This window comes from Apteryx rowi, unplaced genomic scaffold (assembly GCF_003343035.1).
Source record: "Apteryx rowi isolate R43461 unplaced genomic scaffold, aptRow1 scaffold_433, whole genome shotgun sequence".
NCBI lineage: Eukaryota > Metazoa > Chordata > Aves > Apterygiformes > Apterygidae > Apteryx > Apteryx rowi.
The window spans coordinates 284,449-296,004 of NW_020450687.1; positions in this window are offsets into that span (position 1 = coordinate 284,449).

The window sequence follows — 11,556 nt, forward strand, 5'->3', positions numbered from 1 at the left end:
CTCCCCGCGCGGGGCCGGGGACCGCGCGCCGGCAGCAGGGCGCCGGGCTCGGTGCCGCGCGCAGGTGCCGCTGCGCCGTTTGCACAGCGCCCTGACGTGAGGGTGCCGGGCTCGGGCAGGGCGCAGGGGCTGCACATCACTGACGTGAGGGTGCCAGGCTCGGGCACGGTGCAAGGGCTGCACGTCACACTGACTTGAAGGTGCCAGGCTTGCATGTCGCACACAGGGGCAAGGGTTGCACATTGCACTCACATTAGGGTGCCACTTGGGGACGGTGCAAGGTTCACAGGTCGCACTGACAAGAGGGTGCAAGGCTCGGGGGTGCTGCAAGGTTCACGGGTCACGCTGACATGAGGGCGCCAGGCTTGGCGGACTGTTCAACACATGCGCATCCCATTAACATGAGGGTGCCAGGCTTGGGTGTCGCACACTGGTGATGGTGCAAGATTGGCACATCACACATGAGGGTGCAAGGCTGGGGTGACAGTACAAGGTTTGCACATCCCACCGATGTGAGGGTGCCAGGCTTGGGTGGCAGTACAAGGTCTGCACATCACACTACCATGAGGGTGCAAGGCTTGCATGCCACACAAGTGATGGTGCAAGGCTGGCACATCGCACTAAGGTAATGGTGCAAGGCTTGAGTGACAGGGCAAGGTTTGCACATTGCACTAAGGTGATGGTGCAAGGCTTGAATGCCACGTTTGATGGTGCAAAGTTTGCACGTTGCACTAAGGTGATGGTGCAAGGCTTGCACACTACATAGGTGATGGTGCAAAGTTTGAGCACTGCACTCAGGTAACGACGTCAGGTTTGCCCGTCAGAATAAGGCAACAGTGCAAGGTTTGTGCATTAGATGCGGGTGATACAGCACAAGGCTTGCACATTGCACTAAAGTGATGGTGCAAGGTTTGCACCTTGCACTCGGGTAATGGCACAGGGCTTATAGCAGCGAGCAGGCCAGGCCCCGCTCCGCAGATTTCCACCTGCCCCTCTTGCCCCATTGCAGCCCCCTGCACTGCAGAGTGGTGCTTCAGCGCTTGCAAAGTAGCTGCGTTTCATTTTTGCAAGATCAGTGGCCTCCAAATGGACCGCACGTGGCTTGTGCAAGGGGTTTCCTTCCTTATACCCTGCTCTCCTTGCCCTATTTCTTGTTCCGGTTGGTCTTTTGCCATGGGTGCATTTCCCTTCCTCTTCCCAAGCACAAATTGAGGGCCACACAGTGCGGTTTGGGATGCAAACATCGCTACATGAAGTCTTGTAGGGATTGCGGTCATCTAAGTTCACACAAGCGGTGCAGCCCTTTTTTCCTCATAATAAATCTATTCCTGGTAAACGTTGCTAAAGGCACGGTCCAAAAAAAAAAAAGCTTCACCCAGCCTTTCTGGTTAGCTATTTTTAAAAAGAGCAGACATTGTGCCTTTTGTTCCAAAGCACTTAGGGAAAGCGGAGAGGAAAGAGTTGCTTCCCCCTGCCTTGCAAGCAGCTCTTGCAAGGAAGAAAGGCAGCCGGCATTCAGCTGCCTGCAAGCAAAACGCAACGCCGGGCCAAAGCTCTCCAGGGCAAGGACGGTGTCCTCTTTAATGCTTAACAAACAGTCATTCCTTGTTGCCTTTCGAGTGAATAATGGCTCTGTCGGTTCTTGAATGAAGGGAGTTGACTGCTCAGCAAATGCGGTGACTTGACATTTCTGGTAGCCCCCGATCCAGGGCGAGGGCCGCAGGAGCAGGCGGAAAACTTGAGCCGCCACCTTGCTTTGATGCAACCTCCTCTTCGCTTTGTCTGCTTAACGAAAGCTTTTAATGCCTCTAGGACGGTTAAAATGTCATCCATCAACGCCCTTCTCCAAACATGATGTAATTGTAAAAATAGGATTTGGGCGCTGAACACAAAGACGGGGAGGCAACGAGGAACGGCGCCGAGAGCCGCGTCCCTGCGGCGCTGGGTGACCGGCTACTAAAACCGACTCGACTGCTTTGGGTATCCTGGTGCGTCACGGTGGCAGAGCCCTTCGCGTCTCCGAGCTCGCCCATAGCCCGGGAGCCACCCATTAGCGAGAGCGACGGGAGGCCGCGGCCCCGAGGGAGTCCCCTTTCGAAAACCCTTGGCCTTTGGGGGGGCTCTTCATGGTGGTTGCTGCAACCTCCCGCAAGCAAAAGCTTTTTCCTGGCATGTTGGGACTGACCCCAAGGCCGGAGCTCAGTCGGAGGCAGCTGCTGGAGCCCAGCTGCTGCTCAAACCACTCCACCAACAGCCAGGCTGGGACCAGCATTTCAGCCAGAGCGCTCCCGTTGCCGCTGCGGGATGCCCCGGCTGGACATCCCACTGCCTGCTCCAAGAGCTCCGGCTCCCGTCTGCTCCCCCCAGTCACGCTCCTCCGGCTTGGGAACAGCTGGGCCATGCTGACCATGACCTGGGCCTGGGGACCAGCCACTGGGCTCCTGGGAAAGGAAGGTGGCCGGCCTGGTTGCCAGCTCCATCTCCACCTGGGTGGAGGCAGGGCAGAGAGGTCAAACAGCCTCCAGGCCAGCAACGCTCAGATGCAGGAGGCCAAGCATGGAGGCTGTGGTTCAGCTCGGACAAAGTGGCTTGGCCAAGAGCAGGGAGCTCCAAAGCTGTCACTGCCGCATCTCTGTAGATGTCCATCAAGGCTGGGAGCTGAGTGATACCATCTTGCAGGTCTATAGATGCCCATCAAGGCTGGGAGCTGAGTGATACCATCTTGCAGGTCTATAGATGCCCATCAAGGCTGGGAGCTGAGTGATACCATTCTGCATCTCTATAGATGTGTTCAGCAATGGCTGGGAGCTCAGAGATACCATCACCATCCTGCATCTCTATAGACATCCAGGGATGGCAAGGAGCTGAGCGATACCACCCTGCATCTCTATAGATGTCCATCAAGGCTGTGAGCTCAGAGATACCATTCTGCATCTCTATAGGCATCCAGCAATGGTAAAGGAGCTCAGCGATAAAATCAAGCCCTGGAGGAACATCTTCCCTTGCAGCTCCCTCAGCCATTCGGTTGCTAATATCCCTTATTCAGGGGAAATCTCGCCTGCGCCGGCTCCCGCTCAGGGACTGTCCCAGCGAAACAAAGCCCTTGGACCCGTCCAGACCTGCCGCCGCGGATTCGGGTGTCTGGCCCAGAGGGGAGCATCCCGGGGCTGTGCAGGGGGCGGCCGGGCAGGGAGGGCTGCGACGGCTGGTCCAGGCTCAAACATCTCATTTCAGCGGCTGTGACAACTGCCTGGGGGGCACCCAAGGGACACGGGCCGCCCCACCGGGCCCTGTATCAGCCTTGTCCACTCTTATTGATGGCTCTGAGCTGGACCGGGGTGCGAGAGAGGGAGGGGGGACGGAGGAGAGCAGCGCAGGGCAAGGAGGTGCCGACGGCTTGGTGGCCCGGATGGGTGCCTGGGTGCTGCGGGAGCGCCATGGGGTGCCGGTCGTGCCCGGAAAGCTCAGGGCCGTTCAGCCTGGTGGCACGTAGCTGCTTTCCAGCTCCGGTTCATCAGGGCAACAGCCGTAGAAATAATTAATGCAGGAGAAAACGCTGCTGATCCAGCCAGCGACGCTCTCCCGCTTGCTCCAATGCACAATCCTCTGAATTCCCTAATTTTTGCATTGCTGGAAATCAGGGCGCAACCACAAACCCGGACCTCGTAGGTCCTGGCACCCATGCAGGTTGCCCCACCAGCTCTCTCCCTGCCCAGGCCCTTCCTTGGTTTCCCCGGAATTCATCCTTCCGGGATCCTTCCGGGGCTCGACGCGCTTCTGTTTCACCTTAAACACACAGCAAACGAAGAGGTGGTTTCATCATCGCCTCCCCGTCGCCGGGGGGGGCACGTTCCCGGGGTGCGTTCCCGTGTGTTCCCGTGCGTTCCCACGCATTCCTGCGTGGCCTGGCTTCGTGCACCTGCAGCTCCTGCTGACGGAGCGCTTGCCCGGGGGCAGAGCGCCGGCTCTGTGCATTCATTTTGCTAAAGGCAGGACGAAACACCCCCGGATCAAAAAAGAACAAGGCAGACCCCCGGCTTGGGCGTGCGCCAGCCAGCAGCGGATTCGCGCGCGTTGGGCTCGGCGAGGCGGCGATCCGGCTGCCTGCAGCACCGAAAACCTGGATTTTCTTTTCCGCTTGGCCGCCAGCCTGCTGGTGACCACGAAACGCCATGCGGCCCCCGGTGGCCCCATGCGGGAAACGGGGCCGATTGCAAACCAGCAGGAAAATTGCGGTCGGAGACCACGGTCACGGGAAAAGCAAGGGGGCTGCTCGAGGCCGGGCTCGAAGCTCAGCCGATCTCAACTGTTTTAAGTGGTTTTCGCTTCGGGGAAGGAGTGTTGTCCGTCAAAACAGCCGGCAGTGAAGGGTTCATTTCTAAATGTCTCCAACGGGTAATTTTTAAGCAATTTTCAGCCTGTGAAACTCCGAGTGCTTTGCCCAGTGGCCGGCTGCACAGGGACCTCCGAAGCATCAAGGCTTCCTGGTCCCCATGAATCCCATCTTCCTTTAACCTGGAGAGCTCCAGGGGCTGGGCAATGCCGCCCGCGATGGGTGACGGAGTTTCGGAACGGTGGAAGAAAGCAAGCAAAAAAAAATGAGGGCTAAGGAAACCTGGAGCTGTTTCTCCCATTTTTTGGAGAACGGGGTCTTTAGGGCTGCTCATCTCCCAGCACCCCATTCCCGCGCCAGGAACCGGAGCTGTCTTGGCGCGATGGCATCGGCGGAGGTGATCCCACCCCGGGGTTCGCCTCAGCTCCACGAAGCCCGTTTGACTCACTGAGCTGCGCTAAAAATGCATGTTTGCGGGGCTGCAGGGAAGGACGATATGCACTTTTTTTGCCCCAAATGTTCCTTCTGGACTGCTGTAGGCCTGAGCCAACGAATAAAACGAGCAACGTGTTCACCCATAGCGAGGGGAATAAAGGATGAAGCTGGGAGCAGCGAGGATGAGCCGAGCTCTCCGTCCGTTAAAGCATCCACAGGCTCGTTCGGGGGCCTGCTCCCTCCAGCAAGAAACGGAGGAATCCTGTATTTTGGCTCAAAACCGGTGTCTCCGAGTGCCACGGCCCAAGCGTGTCTTGCTCCTGCGGGATAGCGCGGCCCAGGAGGGCGCAGGGGATGCAAAGCGCCCGAAACGGAGGCCGTTTTCCAGAGCTCGGCACGCGCCGTTGCAAAGGGCTGCGACGCTCCTGCCTCATCCTGCAACACGCCGTGACGCTCGTGCGGGATAAGCAGCGGGTGGCTCCTTCATCCAAACCCCCTCCCAGTCCAGACCTGAAATCCGCCGTTCTTTTCCTTCCGTCCTCTTTTTTCCCCTTAAACGGACATATGTGCACAAAGCTACGCAACCGGGAACGTTTGTATAAAGAAAACACTAAATTCATCAAGTCAGCAGTGCTTAAACTGCCCTGACTGCTTCTTAAATAATCAATTCCTATTTAATTAGCTTACGCAAAAATTCCATTAAATTTAAATAAATAGACATGGCAGGAGACCTCCAAGGCACAGCAGGCTTCGTTTCAAGAATTCTCTTTGAGTTCGTTAGGTCGGTCTCTAATCAGCTTGCAGGCAAAGTCCTTGGGTGGCCCAGACCGGCTCCCGGGCCGCTAATAAAAAGGAACCGAAGTCGCGAAGGACGGCGCTTTCCGGCCGGTTTAGCGAGCCGAACCGATTCCCCGAGAAATCAGGCCAGCGGCAGAGCTCGGCGGAGGCTCTGCCCCTTTCGCCTGCAGAGCCGCTCGGAAATGTTTTCCCACCTTGGCTCCCACGCGCCCGGCCGGCATTCGCCCCGAGGGGGCCGGCGGGCATCACGGCAGCGCGGGAACCACTAATTCGGCAGGAGCGGTGGGACGCCGCTCTCCCGAGCTGGTTCCCGCGCCGGCGGCCAGCGCGGCGGCACGCGCTGCCGTCCCACCAGCTCGGCTCCTGCCGAAACTTGGCTTCTCAGCGGCTCCTCCGGAGCGTTGACCCAGTTTAGCTGACAACAACAAGTGAGATCACGGGGCAGGTTGTTACAGGCGAGGCTGTTCCCGCCGGGCTCGATACACCCGGCCGAGCCCTCGGCGTTTCACCCTGCAGCCCCCGGGGTGTAAAAGCAGCCGCTCGTTTTGGCTACCCGCCTCGTTCGGTTTCTTTCGCTTTTTCATTCCGGCCCTTCCGGCACGGCGGCGTTTGTGGCGCTCCTGGTTTTCCCTTTTCTCTCCCCTCCCAAAACGTGGAGCGTGGCCGAGCTCTGCTCGCCGTTTCCCGGCAGGACCGACAAAACGCCGCCACTGCCGACGGCCGCCGCGGCACGGCGCCGTCCCTCTTAGCTCCTAGACGGCCTCGGGAAACGGGCAGGATGTTTCGCAGCTCCAACGCGACCTCCGCTACCCGCCCGAGCGGAGGATTCGCTCCCCGTCTTGCGGAATGGGCCAGGCGGGATTTTCCTGTTTTAGTTACCCAGGATCCCGCGACCCGTTCGGGGGAGTTTCCTTCTTGCTCTGAGGTGACAGCATCCGTCCTTCCCCATCTGGCCCCACGGCTCCTGGATAAGTCTCCTGACGGATGCTCCGGCTGCAGTCGGAGGTGCCACAGTCCCCTCTGGAAGCACCGGTGGCATTAACGACCCACGGCAGGAGGCCTGAGCCGGACAAAGCCGTTGCAGGCGTGAGCATCCCCGGGGCAGGACGGCTCCGGGGTCCCCACTGCTGCTCACGGGAAGTGGCTCCCGGGATCCGGGCTAAGGCGTTTTTAGGAATCGCCCATGGAGGGGATGGGTGAGCCTGGCTGATCGACAGCCACGAGCTACCGGGGGGTAATTTTTCTGCATGGCAACTGGCTGCCACCGCTGGGGCTGAGCCCGGAGCTGGGGACGCTCCGGTTCGGGATCCGGAGCGCGCAGCATGGGAACCTGCGCAGGGGAACCCAGATCGTGCTGCCGTTTGATGGCAGCCACCAGGCGCTCGGGCAGCCAAGGCCATGGAGCCCACGAGGAGGTGGAAACGGCCGTTCTTGCCAGATTCGCTAGGGAGCAAGACAGAAAAAGCCGGGAGAACCGTCAGCCGGCGACCAGCTCCGAACCAAGGCGATGCCGGCTGAGCTACCAGCTCCGCAGAGCCCTCGCGGGCCATGTGCGACCCCCCCCCCCCGAGGCGAGCGGGAATCTTCTCCCCTGGAACGAGCCCAACCTGGGCCCCCCGCGTCTTGCCGTGTAAGAGGAGGCTCCGATGGTTTCGGCCCCGTGGCAGGGTGATGCCGGGGGCTGGCAGGAAGGGAAGGACACAAATCTCCCCTCTGCTCCCACGAGACTCCGCTGGGTTCTTTGCCTCCGGGTTTGGGAGGAGGGAGCCACCGGAGCAAGGAGGAGATGGGCTGCACGGGGTGAAGGAGGGCAGCGGAGACCGTGGTGGCTGCATCCGCACGGATGCGCCACCTGGCACCCACGGGGGACACGGGGCTGAGGGCAGCAGGTCGCGCCCCCGGCATCGCTGCGCCACGGAGGACGGGCGAGAGGGCCGTGCGGACGGATGGCCGGACCAAAAGCTGCTCTTCCCCCCGAAGGGTTTGCTTTTGCCGTGGCGGGGCGACGCGGAGCACGAGCAGGCAGTTCCCCCCTCTCCGTGCTGGCCCTACGACGCTGCAGCACATGCGTCTGCCAAAATCCTGCCGTGCGGAGCCTGCCCATGTCCCGTCAGGAACGTGGGATGCTGGGCATGATGGGGCACCCAGTTCCTCCTGGGCTTTTCCTGGAAGAACGTAAATGCTCCGGCTCCTGAGAGTGGAGCCAGGGCCACGCTGGCTCACTCGGCAGTTGCTGGAAAACCAAATTCGGCCTGAACTCCACCGTGGCCAGCATCCCGTCCCTCTCCAAAGCCGTCCGCTGCTTGCAGCAGGGCTGCGCCTGGCATCGGAAAGCCCTGGCACAACTCAGCGCCGGGGGAATCCTGGCTGCTGCCTCCCCGCCTGCTCCGCCAAGGATGGTTTCTATCAGAGCTCTGCTTTGCCGAGGGAGAAACGGCTCCAATTTCCTTCTCATAGGTGCTGCTGGAGCTTGAATCAGCTGGCGCCGGGGTCAGGCGGGTCCCAAGATCGCCGGGATGGGGTACGCCGGGGGCAGAGGGGGCCACGAGCATCCCCGTGTCCGTGCCGCCAGCCCAGCGCCGGAGCCGGCGGGAGGGTTGATGTGGCTCTTCCTTGCCTGGGCTGGGATTGGGGCGGGAATGGCCCCCCAGCAGCCTCCGTTAGCGCCCCATCCTCCCTCACCTCCTCAATAAATCACCGCCCGGATGCCGCCGCGGCCCCGCTGCAGCATCGGTCACGCGAGAGGGACCGCGTGCCGACACTCATGCCACCGACGCGTGTCCCGCAGGTGGGGCTTGGCTTGCCTCACCAGCTCCGACTCGGAAGCGGATGCCTCCTCGCTGCCCGCCTCGGTTTCCCCGCTCGCCTAGCCAGGCCGGGTGAGTCCGCAGGCCAGGCAGGATCCGTGCCCTGCCGCAGCCTGGCTCAGGCATTTGCTTCGGAGCCAGGGCGGCTTGGAAAAATCCCCGCTGAGAGACTTTCTCCCTGCAATTTCGCTTCCCGCGCGACCGCGCGCCTCTGGAAGGCAGCAGGCATCCCGCCGGGCGTCTGCATCGCTGCCGCCCCCCCCCCCTCGGCTCCCCTCCCTGCATGGGGCGTTCCGAAACGAGCCTTTTCCCAGCCAAATCAGCAGAGAAAACTCCCCGCGCCAAAAACACCCTCTGCAAAGCGGGATCTCTTCCCACCCAGCTTAACTCGAAGCGTAATTTATGGGTTGCACGGAAAGCTTAGGCATGTTAGCAGCACGGAGCGGCTCCTCCACCCGGCCCGGCTGCGTTCCCAGAGGTTTTCCCTCCAGAGCCTCATTCCAGCCCGGAGACGCTCCAAAAGCTGGCGGGAACCGGGGCTCTCCGGCTGGCACCTCCTCGCTGGGCTCCTCATTTGCAGCAGCAGCATTCGCAGCTGCTTCTTGCCTCTTTTGCCCTTCTTGTACCCTCACCTCCAGCTCTGGGGACTTTTTTTGGTGGCTCCGGTGGAGGCAACCAGCCAGTTTTCATTCCCAAGGCTGCTTCTGCCTCGCTGCGGAGGTGGGTTTTGGCGCTCCTTTCCCTTTGCCGGGGCTGGGGGCACCCTCAGCCCATTTCACAGGTGGAGAAACTGAGGCACAGACCTTCCCACAGGAGGTCTCGCGGGCAGTTTGCGCCTCCCGTGGTCCGCACCAGCCCGGCCACGGCCCCCTCCAGCTTGTTGCATTTTCTGCAGACGCCTCTCAGGGCAACAAGGGCATTTGAAGAAGTTTTACCAGGCAGCGTCTCCCCGTGCTGCCGAGGGCGATGGAAGCGTACAGCCCGGCACATCTGCTCGCTGGGAATAACCGCGAATATTCGGCACCGCTTTGGCTCCCAGCTGGGTAAAAGCCAGCAGACAGAAGGGAGCTTCCTCCCCTGGCCCGAAATCTTTGTGGCTGCCCAGAAGCAGCTGTGCAACCCCCCCGCACCCCCCCGGGGCGACGTCCCACCCGGCCCCGCCGTGCCAGCGGGTGGCTGGACGCGAGCATCTTTCACGGCGAGACGCAAACGTCGCCCACGCGAGCGTCTCTCACGGCTCGGTTCCTCCCTGGATAAAACCAGCCGGCTCCGGGTCGGAGCTCCAGGCTGGAGCGGAGATGCTTCAAGTTTCCCGGCGCGCCTGAGCTCCGGCACGTAAGAAGCGTCCCCAGCTGAAGCCCCTGCCGCGCGCGGGCGCTCAGCAGTCGCTCCGTCACTCCGTGCCATTGCACTGCCGATGTTGTTCCGCCGCCTGTAAATACCATTGGCCGCTCCTCTCCTCCCACCGCCTGTTCCTCGCAGGCGCCGGGCTCCGCGCGGCCTCCACGGCCGGCAAGCGTGAGGACAATGACTCGGGGACGCCGGGCCTGGCTTTTCCGCCTGTCCGTCTTCTTCCCGAAACCACCCGTCCATCCCTCACACCAGTCGGACCTGGCGCAAGAAGTGAGGGCTGGGAACGCCGTCCGCGCCGCACTCCGGCCTCGCGGGCAACGATTTTGTCGAGCGCCGGTACCTCTCACGCTGGTGCTCCCTGGAGGGGAATCCGAAAGGGATATTTTTAAGCACAGAGGGTGATGTTTAATCCTGCCTCGGAGCCAGTTACTCCGGCGCCGTTATTTTGGGAGCCAGAGCGAGAAAGCAGCTGAGCAACCCGCGGCGGCCGCTGGGCATCGGCCGGCGCAAAGGAGCCGCGCAGCGCTCGGAGAGGGAGGGTGTCCGCGGCCGCCTCCGGGCCAGGCGAGAGCATTTCAAGAGGCGCCAGCCCCCGCGGCGCCCCGAGCGGCACGAAGGCATCCGCAGCGCGCGCGGCCCGCCGTGAATGGGCGCCTTGTGCGGTGCTGGTGTCACCGCCGCCACCGCGCCTGGCCCCAGGGCCACCAGCCGGGCCGGCCCCCAGCGCCCCCACCGGCATGCAGCCCACCCGGCACCCCAGCACGGGGACCCATCACCCTACCATGGGGCACCCCTCGTGCTAACGTGGGGCACCCATCCACCACTCCTACCCTAACACGGGGCACCCACCTTCAAACGGCTCACCCGTTGCCCAAACCTGGAGCACCCATTACCCTAATATGGGTCACCCATCACCTAACGCGGGGCACCCATCACTCCACCCCAATGTGGGGCTCCGATGACCCTAACATGGGTCATCCCTCACTCTAACATGGGTCACACATCACTATCATGGGGCACCCATCACCCTAATTTGGAGAACCCACCACCCCTGCCCCAAAATGGGGCACCCACTGCCCCCACCCTCACGCAGCTCACCCATGTCCCTCACATGGGTCGCACGGCACCCTAACGTGGGGCACCCATCACCCACACCCCAACGCAGGTAACCATCACCCTCACATGGGTCACACATCACCCTATCATGGGGCACCCATGACCCTCACATGGGTCACCCATCACCCCCACCTCAACACAGGGCACCCATGACCCTAGCATGGGGCACCCATGACCCTAACATGGGTCATCCACGACCCTAATATGGGTCACTCATCACCCTAACTTGGGGAACCCGCCACCCCCACCCCAAAATGGGGCACCCACTGCCTCCACCCTCACGCAGCTCACCCATGACCCTCACATGGGTCGCACAGCACCCTATCATGGGGCACCCATGACCCTAACACGGGGCACCCATCACCCCCACCTCAACACAGGGCACCCATGACCCTAACATGGGGCACCCATGACCCTAACATGGGTCACTCATCACCCTAACTTGGGGAACCCACCACCCCCACCCCAAAATGGGGCACCCACTGCCCCCACCCTCACACAGCTCACCCATGACCCTCACATGGGTCGCACAGCACCCTAATGTGGGGCACCCATGACCCTAACACGGGGCACCCATCACCCCCACCTCAACACAGGGCACCCATGACCCTAGCATGGGGCACCCATGACCCTAATATGGGTCACTCATCACCCTAACTTGGGGAACCCACCGCCCCCGCCCCAAAATGGGGCACCCACTGCCCCCACCCTCAC